Raw genomic sequence first — 9,542 nt, 5'->3', positions numbered from 1 at the left:
CAATGGAGCAATCTCATAAGGGATCACAAGATCAGTTGCAAGAGTAGTTAGTCGGGTCACAACAAGATACAAGGAATCAAGCATCGAGTTCTTTACAAGGCGTATCGAATCAAATGATCCAGGTACTGGTACCACAGGCTGCTGGTAAAGAGAAAATGAAGGATAAAGGAAATCAATCTCATCAGACTGGTACATCAAGAGTGATAATTTGCCCTGGAGCATCTAACTCAGACCTAGGGATGAGCCTCGTCAATTTTGAGCAATTTGAAAACAAATTCAGGTGGTTGAATGAAGCCATTAAAGATATGAAGGTTGTTAATGCCCCTCACAAGGAGTTAGAAGCTAGAGAACTCAGTTTGGTCCCTGATTTGGTTATCCCACATGAATTTAGGGTGCCCAATTTTGAAAAATATGATGGCACTAGTTATCCCATAATTCATCTGAAGATGTTTTGTAGAAAGATGGAAGGGTACCTAAATAATGACAATCTGTTGATTCATTACTTCCATGATAGTCTTGCTGGGCCAGCTATAGTATGGTATAACCGTTTGAACAAAGAACATATCAAGACATGGGTCAACCTAGCTGATGCTTTTCTGGGACAATATCAATATGTTAAAGGCTTAGCCCCAAAACGTCATGACCTTCAAAGGATAAGAATGAAAGCTACTGAGAGCTTTAAAGAATATGCCCTAAGATGGAGAGGAGTGGTAGCACAAGTTCAACCTCCTTTGTTAGAAGAAGAAATATCATATATGTTTCACGATTCTCTTCCAGCTCCTTTCTTTGAGTTAATGTTGGGAAAGTCGACGAATAACTTCAAGGATCTTATGACAGCTGGAGAGTTAATTGAGGATGCAATCAGCAAAGGAAACTTGAAAGACACTTCTAAAAACCCAACCGATCAAAAGGAACAAACTGATGAGGTGAATGAATGTTACGTCCAGAGCTCTCAAAGCCGTAAAAGAAAAGGGGTAGGCGGTTACTCGAGATATCCAAAGAAAGTCCCAAGATCGAAAAATGCTTTGAAAGTGTTCCAAACTCCTATCTCAGATCTATATTCCCATTTGATTGAAGGTCAATACCTCACACCGAGGCCAGTGAAAGTGCAACCAAACCCTTCTGCTCATAGCTATGATCAAGATAGTGTCTGTGATTTCCACTTGGGGGCATTGGGACATTCTACGGGAAACTGTAGGCCGCTGTTAAAGGAGATAGAGATGCTTGTGGCAAATGGGACGTTAACAGAGGAATTGGTGGAACAGTGGATGACGAGCTTGAGTGGGGCATCAAAGAACAATAAGTAACATCCGTTTGAGTTAAGTACCACGACATTAGATGGGTAATGGGGCATCCTAATTAGGAAGAGATCATTTTATTCATTATGGAGCTTTATTTCATTTGCAACATCATGTTTGAACTTGTTTTTCATCCTTTCTCAGTTTTTTTAATATATATAATGATGTTTAAATAAATTCATGTTACTTTGAGGATGGTGAGCATTGAATCGAATTTACAACTTGAAATTCTTTGAATACCTACTGAATTAAAAAATCTGTAAATGATTAAAGTTATAAATCTTTGACAAGATGACAAGGTTGAAACCTGATAAAACAAAGACCTTTACCTTATCTCCAGAAGATACAATCGAACACCATACCCTTCTATTGCAGGGATCGATATAGCCTTCTTCTATCATAAGGAGATGAACAATAGGTTTGGTATTCAGGTATGTATAGGAGCGGACAACATGAGGCATCTTTTGTGTATGATGTTACAAAACTGAATAGACCACACTTTTGTTGATGACGTTCAATGATGATTATGATCTTTACGGATGGAATAGTCGAGTAGGTGAATCTAGTTTAGGTCAGTTGCTTGGGAATTGAACTCTAACGATGAGATTTTCTGACTTTCAACAACACCTAGACTATGACAGGTTCTTCTTGACAAGCTTAAGAAATTGGATCCGTATACCCAGATTATAATATTATATGTATACAATAAAGCTTGATCTGTCCCTCTAGAGCAATTGGTTAAACACCCCGGCTTTATGGACAAAATTTAGCTAGCCTGATAAAAATGATTATATATTATATATATACAATAAAGCTGAGCTATTCCGCTAAAGCAATTGGTTATAGAGAAACTCGAAAGCCCTGGCTTTATGAATAGATTATATTCAAACCATGACCTTGATCGGGTACCTGGCAATTTGGTGTATGCTCCACTGTGATTGTCAAGTCAAAGACTTTGTGATGAGATGAACCCTTCAGCTAGCCTGATAGAGGCAAATTACAATAAAGCTAATTTCAGCTAGCCAGATAATGGCAAATTAAATCAATTTTAAATAAGGAGTTTCGGTAAAATGGTCTAAGGGAGTTAAGGAACACCTGTTATAGTCAATTTCATACGAGCACTCAGAAATTTCATTTTTAGATCGATATTTCTGCACTACCTTTGTTAGAGGAGTCTACGAAGCTTGAACAAATGGAAGATTTCAGAGAACTGAAGTAGAAGTGTTCTAGAAAGTCTAGTAATTGATTATGCAAGTTGCGTCATTTTGTTCGTATCCGATTAAAATACCAAGCCGAGAAAGAGGTACATGTTAAAGTATTCATGATGATCGAGAGGGAAATGAAATTTTGGTGGCCGAAACCTTATAAAATAATAAGCCAACCTGAAGCCAACTCCTCAACTTTTGACACTTGTCAAAGAGTTATAACCCTGAAAACATTAAAGAGCTATTGATTCTTTTGATATTCTGTGAATTCATGGTTATAATTGGATTCATTTGTGAGCTTGAATTAAGGGGGCAATGTTTTATAAAAATTCTTTCATTATTTGATCTCTATAATAAGAGAAAAGGAAAAAACATTTTCAAACATGACAGTTTCAAGTGTGAAAGGTCCTTGAAGCTTGTGAGACTCAATATGCCTCTATTAGAGAAGGAATAAGCGATTCCAGAACATGAACCATTCCATAATCTTGAAGTAAATGGTCCAAGAGAACAGAATGAATGAAGAATGAAACTTATAAAATTTCCTTGTGACGTTGTCAATTACCCATCAAGAAGAAGATGATCTCATTATTCAGAAGGGGCATTTATCACAGCTTGTATAAAATGCAAGACATTTTGTTAGAAAAATTGACCACTTTTTAAGTGTTTATGACAATGTGAAGAGATGCCTTCAAGATACTTGGCAATACCACTGTGAAGTGACACCAAAATGAGAACATTAAAGTTAGGATATGTTGGGCACGAAGAGATCTAAGAGTACCCACTTTGGGGCATGATCAAAAAACCAAATCATGTTGGGATGACAAGATTCAGACCAAGAAGTTATTGAGAATGAGTCTCGCAACTTGAAGTGTCAGGGGCAGATCGTGAATTTGAGCAGAGCTTACCTTGTAAAGCAAATCAACTGAGCATTGATCAATGGCAGAGTCCTGGAAGAACAACTCTGAAAGCATAATTGAGCCAAGGACGGAAATGGGGCAATACATTCATATTTCTGACCATAATAAGAAGTTGGGAGAGAAAGCAATTTCTCCGAAATGAAGATAGAAAATGAAGACAACAAGAAGATAGAAAAAGATCAGAAGGCTCTTCAAAAATGCAAATTGAAAATTATGAGTTGCTACACTGATATCAAAGCAAACCCTGGAAAGGAATGATCAAGTAGAAAAAGACTGAGTTTGCCACTTTCAAGTCAAATGAAGATGGAATCGACATTTATGCATTCATGAGAACATCATTTGCATAAAAGAAAATGCATTACACTAATACATTTAATTGCATTCGTGTTTCATACATAAACACATGGTTTTGACAGATCTTCCAGTGAAAAGAGAAGATGCAGGATGTTAAAATCCCGACAATTGAAAGGTAGAAGTTAGACATCAAATACAAGGAATCATGTTTAGAGAGGCAGAACTTGAGGAACGCAGGGGTCAATCCACAGATGAAGCTTTCCTTTGAAGAGGGGCACGTGGACCGATCATTAAGTCATTTTTATGAAATGAAATGAGAAGGATTTCTCATTAAAATATGAAATTTGAGATTTTGAAGAGTAAGAAAAGTTTCTTACTCATTTATCAAAGTAAGTCCTTTGGGCCATCAGTAAGTCTTTTGAGCATGATGATGAAGTCCTTCGGGTCATCAATAAGTCTTTCGAGCATGATAATTAAATCCTTCGGGTAATTTTTAAGCCTTCACGGAAGAGTAGTAAAGCAAACCCATCAGTAAGTCTTTCGAGCATGATGATTAAATCATTCGGGTAATTTGTAAGACTTCACCGAAGAGTAGTGAAGCAAATCCATCAGTAAGTCTTTCGAGCATGATAATTAAATCCTTCGGGTAATTTTTAAGCCTTCACGGAAGAGTAGTGAAGCAAATCCGTCAGTAAGTGCCATCAGTAAGTCTTTCGAGCATGATGATGAAATCCTTCGGGTCATCAGTAAGTCTTTTGAGCATGATGATTAAATCTTTCGGGTCATTTGTGAGTTTCTCGAACAAGATGATAAATCCTTCGGGTCATCCATAAGACCTTCGGGTAGGATATTTTCACACCAAGATGATAAGTCCTCCGGGCCATTTTAAGCCTTCTCGGAAGAGCATTGGAGCCAGCCATCAGATCATCAGATGTGGGAGGAAAGAGAAGGTTCTCAAGTACAAAGAAACGAAACAATTGATTAAAAGAAAATGCGTACGAATTAACCGATTCAAGGTCCCAGAAAGAGAGAGGTTTAGATGGTAGCCGAGTCCAAGAAGATTCTCATATATAGTTGCGAGACAAGCTCCCTCAAGAGAAATGAATTCTCAAAGATTCTCTTAAATTTTAAATTTTTCGAGTATAATGTTTTTCAAATCTTCAAGCATACATTAATGAGTGGCAACGTTTGATTTTCAGGTTTAACCTTCGAAGTTGAGCCTTCATGGAATAATATTGAAGCAGAATCACACCAGAAGATTGCTCGAGTTCTACTCCCTGAAGCAAGAGGGAGCGAACCCGTAGGCAGAAGTTTGTTCGAGTTCTACTCCCTGATGCAAGAGGGAGCGAACCCATGAGCAGAAGATTATTCGAGTTCTACTCCCTGAAGCAATAGGGAACGAACCCGTTTTTAGAAGATTGTTCGAGTTCCTTAATCCCTGAACAAGAGGGAGCAGACCCGCCATTTGAAGATTTTTCAAGTTTAATTTATCCCGAAGTAACAATGAAGTGCTTTAATCTTTTGAAGTTCTCAAGACCGGACAAACTCGATTATCTTTTGATCTTTGCTCTATTCTCGTTACACGACAATGAGCAAAGAGGGGCAGCTGTAGATACTCGGTTTGTCCGGGATTAAGTTGGAGCCCTGAAGAATCTAGCCCGTGCCCAAACCAATTATAAGCCCAACATGGAAATCAAAGACAGTTATGAGAAGGGTTAGTAAGTCATTATCAAGAGGGGTCAGTTTTTTTTAACTACTAGAAACCACTATAAGCCAGGATTAACCACCGGAAACGGGACAGAAAAAAGGGACCATCAGCAGAGATTGGGAAAAAGGAGGAGACCAACGAAAAATTTAAAAGGAAAGCATTTGAGAAGAGAGGACAGGATCAACAGGCAGAGAAAAGAGAGAGTTTTACACAGGAGAGTAAAAGGAAAGAAGAACCAGAGACTATTTTTTAAAAGAAAGGAAGGGCAAGCAGTGTAACAAAGATTTTCCTTACTATTGTCGAAGCAATACAAATTTATTGAGGTATTTTTTTATTTGTTTCAATTTTTGCTTTCCAGTGCCTTTGTGTGTGTGCAATTGTTATGTAAAACTAAAATGGGGAAAGAAAAAAAGAATTGAAGAGGAAAAAAGAGAGAGATGGAACCCACTTCCAACTTTGAAAATGTCGACGATAATGGCGACCAAAGCTACTTGGCTTTCACATTTCAACATCAAACCTTCTACATTATGGTCAGGGTCCACGTCTAACTTGTCTCCAAATCCGAGGCTCAAGTTGCAGACTCGGATTCACCATTTGATTGATGGACTTTGTAAGATGGGTGAATTGGTAGTAGCAAGGAGTTATTTTGTTTGTATTCTCAAGTATGGTGTTTTGCCCAACATTTTTGCATACAATTGCTTGGTTGATGGCTCCTGTAGGGCAGACAATTGGAATTCCAATGTATTTGGTTTGCTGTTTACGTCCAAGATGGAACCAAATTCAACTTATATGATTTTGCTAGTAAACCTCTCTATTGAACAATGTTGAAGCTATTCCCGCGTAAACAATCACCTTTTCTTTGCACCAAATACCCTTCAAATCTTTGTAAAATACTAACCTTCTCATCATCATCATCACCTCATCTGAATCTCACAAAGAATATCCTCAATACCCAAAACCCTCAACAAGCTCTCCAGCTTTTCAATTCCAATGCCAATGTCTTAAACCCTTTGAAGAATCTCGAGCCTTACTCAGCTATGTATCACGTCTTAACTGGTGCTGGATTTTACGCGGACGCCAGGTGTTTGATAAAATTCCTACTAGAAGCCCTCCAAAGCTCTTTGAAACCCCACCGTGCTTGCTACTTAATTTTCAACGCCCTTAACAGATTACAAACATCGAAACTCACTCCCAATGTGTTGGGATTCTTAATCATTTCATTTTCCCATATGGGTTTAATCGATGATGCGTTGGGGGTTTATAAAAATATCAAAACTTTCCCTCAAATGCAGGCTGGGCGTTTTGACTCCGGTTCTTTACGCCGTCGATCATGTGCTCCATACCCTGACTTACGAGTACGTGGAGGGGCCTTCCATCAAAGACGTTTTCCTCGGATTCGAGTCAAACGGCGTTGTTCAAGAACGTTTAGCCGATATAGCCACCCAAATTATCGACGCAATAGGCAAACTCCACGACAGTGGATTTGTTCACGATGGCCGGCCAGATAACGTGAGTGTAGACCCTTTGGCGAGAATGGCGCCGTGAGAGAAGAGATAGGGGAGAGTGGAGAGCTTGAGCGGCAGAGGTGAGGTTATTAGATTAATTTAGGTTTGTTTTTTTATTTAGGTTATATATTAGAGTTTTTGGTTAAATTAGTATTTAGTCACTGAATTTCTTGGTAAAATAAGGTTTCTAATCCCCAAAGTCTAAGCTTGTTTTACACTTTAGTCACCTTTAGGAATACTTTAGAATTTAACCTTTTGTGTTTGTCCTAATTTTGCTGTTTTTCCAGTTTTAATTTTAGTTATAATTTTGTTAAGTTATTCACGTGTAGGTCCCTTGTTTATGTGTATGCTTATATTTAGGTCCTTGGTTTATTTTTGATTTGCAAGCTGAATTTTACATTTATTTAAATTTAGACACTTTTTAATATGTACATATATATATTTTAATTTATAGTTTAGCATGTTATGGTTTTTATATTTAGGTCACATGTGTATATAATATGTTAATGTGCATAATTTATGATTTTTAATTAAAATATACGTGTATATATATATATATGTATTTGTATGTCACACTGTATGATATTTTTAATTTTGTTTAATAAATTTTGGCATGACATATTTTTCTGGATAATTTGTATGATACCCTCATGAGCATAACTCGATTTATAAATATATAATCGGACTAAGGGTAATACCCTTTTAATTTAAAATTGTCTTGAGTGGCTTGTCTTAACTGATTAGAGAGACATTTTGACTATTTTAAATTAAAAGTGAATCCCAAAAGTGAAACTAAAAAATCGATTCGTCACTTAAAATTTGGGAACGAAAGAAAATGAAATGTTCGTTTATTTAAATTTATCGAGAAAATGTTGTTATAGCTTTTAAGATCTGGTCTCGATATTTGTAAATAATCGAACATTCTTTATCTTTCTAAAATGACTCGGTAATTTTAATTTAATTTATTTGAGTGCTTTTGAATGTTTTAAATTTACATTTTTATTTTATGGGATCAAAAATCAAAATAAATTCGAATTTGTAAAGTTCATTGCAAATACGTTAATTAATCGACTAGGTACCGTTTTAGGGCGTTGTGGGGGTGCTAATCATTCCCTGCACGTAACCGACTCCCGAACTCGGATTTTGGTAACGCAGACCTTAATTTGTTGTTTTAATAAAAATTATTTTTTATTTAAAATAACAAACAATTTTGGGTGCCCAATCACACCCTAATCAAAGATTGGTGGCGACTCTTTGAACTGTATTTTTTTCGATCGTAAAGGAAATCCAAAATTTTTCGAAACGATAGGTTTTTAAATCGTATTTATTTTTAAATTAAAAAGCAGTTGAAAGAGGTAAATTAAAAATTAATGTGGTTTTTAAAATCTCACATTTTCACCTTTTTAGAAGAAATCGTTTCGACAATGATGTTACCCGACACTCCACATTTAAAAATGTCGATAGGTGGTTAAGAGAGTTGAGAGATCACACTGATCCCAACATTGTAGTCATGCTCATTGGCAACAAATCAGATCTTCGACACCTTGTGGCCGTCCCAACGGAGGACGGGAAGTCGTTCTCTGAGAAAGAGTCCCTCTACTTCATGGAAACTTCAGCCCTGGAAGCAACAAACGTGGAAAATGCATTTGCCGAGGTTCTTACGCAGATCTACCATATTGTCAGCAAGAAGGCGATGGAGACGGGTGATGAAGGGGGCTCAGCTGTTCCTTCCAAGGGGGAGAAAATTGACGTCGGCAAAGACGTGTCTGCAATGAAGAAGGGGGGTTGCTGCCCGAGCTAAGGATGAAGACTTTAAAATCTGCAGTATACGGTTTTAAGGGATGGAGGCAATTGAAGTTCTTTGTAATTTTTTTCTCAAAAATGGTACCCAATGGTAGGATACGGGTGGCCTGGAGACTGATTTAATTTACATAAAAAAATCCTAATGGCTATTAATTTTAGTAGATAGGAGGCGTATGAGGTCTAAAGTTATTAAAATTTTAATTTTAACATATTTGTATTTAGTGCAAATATCAATTTCATTATTTATTATATTCTTATGGTGTAAATATTAGGATTTAAAATTATATTTTTAGCAAGATCGTCTCTAAAATTTAAATATATTCTTAATTCTTCTTTTGTCTTATATCGAATGGAGTTCTGATAATTTTTATGCAAAAAAGAGGATGAAGTCGGGCCAAATTGCTCGAGGAAAAATCACACACCGGCATATGCAATTGCCATTGGCACACGCATTAATTAATGTTCTAACCCTGATAGGGAGAATCTAATCTAAGCTGGCATTTGTTGTAATTTACGTGCAATAATGGAATGGATAAGATTAAAATATATTTTTATATACGTCATCATAGATCACTGCTCACGTTACCCCTAATTTATTTCAAATTACAGAGATTAAATTTGACTTAATCATTAACCAATTAAAAACAATTTAAACGTCTGATCTTTTAATTAAATATCAACTTGGGCCCCCTCTTTAAGCCCTCATTATTGATTAACGCCTCTAATTTTTCAACAGAAATTATAATATTGCAAATTGATGTGCGTTGGGTTTGGCAGTGGAAACTCAAAAATTGAGGTTTGAATGAATGAAA

The sequence above is a fragment of the Hibiscus syriacus genome, unplaced genomic scaffold, assembly GCF_006381635.1.
Source record: "Hibiscus syriacus cultivar Baekdansim isolate YM2019G1 unplaced genomic scaffold, ASM638163v2 tig00110556_pilon, whole genome shotgun sequence".
Taxonomy (NCBI): domain Eukaryota; kingdom Viridiplantae; phylum Streptophyta; class Magnoliopsida; order Malvales; family Malvaceae; genus Hibiscus; species Hibiscus syriacus.
The sequence above is the reverse complement of the archived record's forward strand: the minus strand, read 5'-3'. Positions refer to the sequence as shown.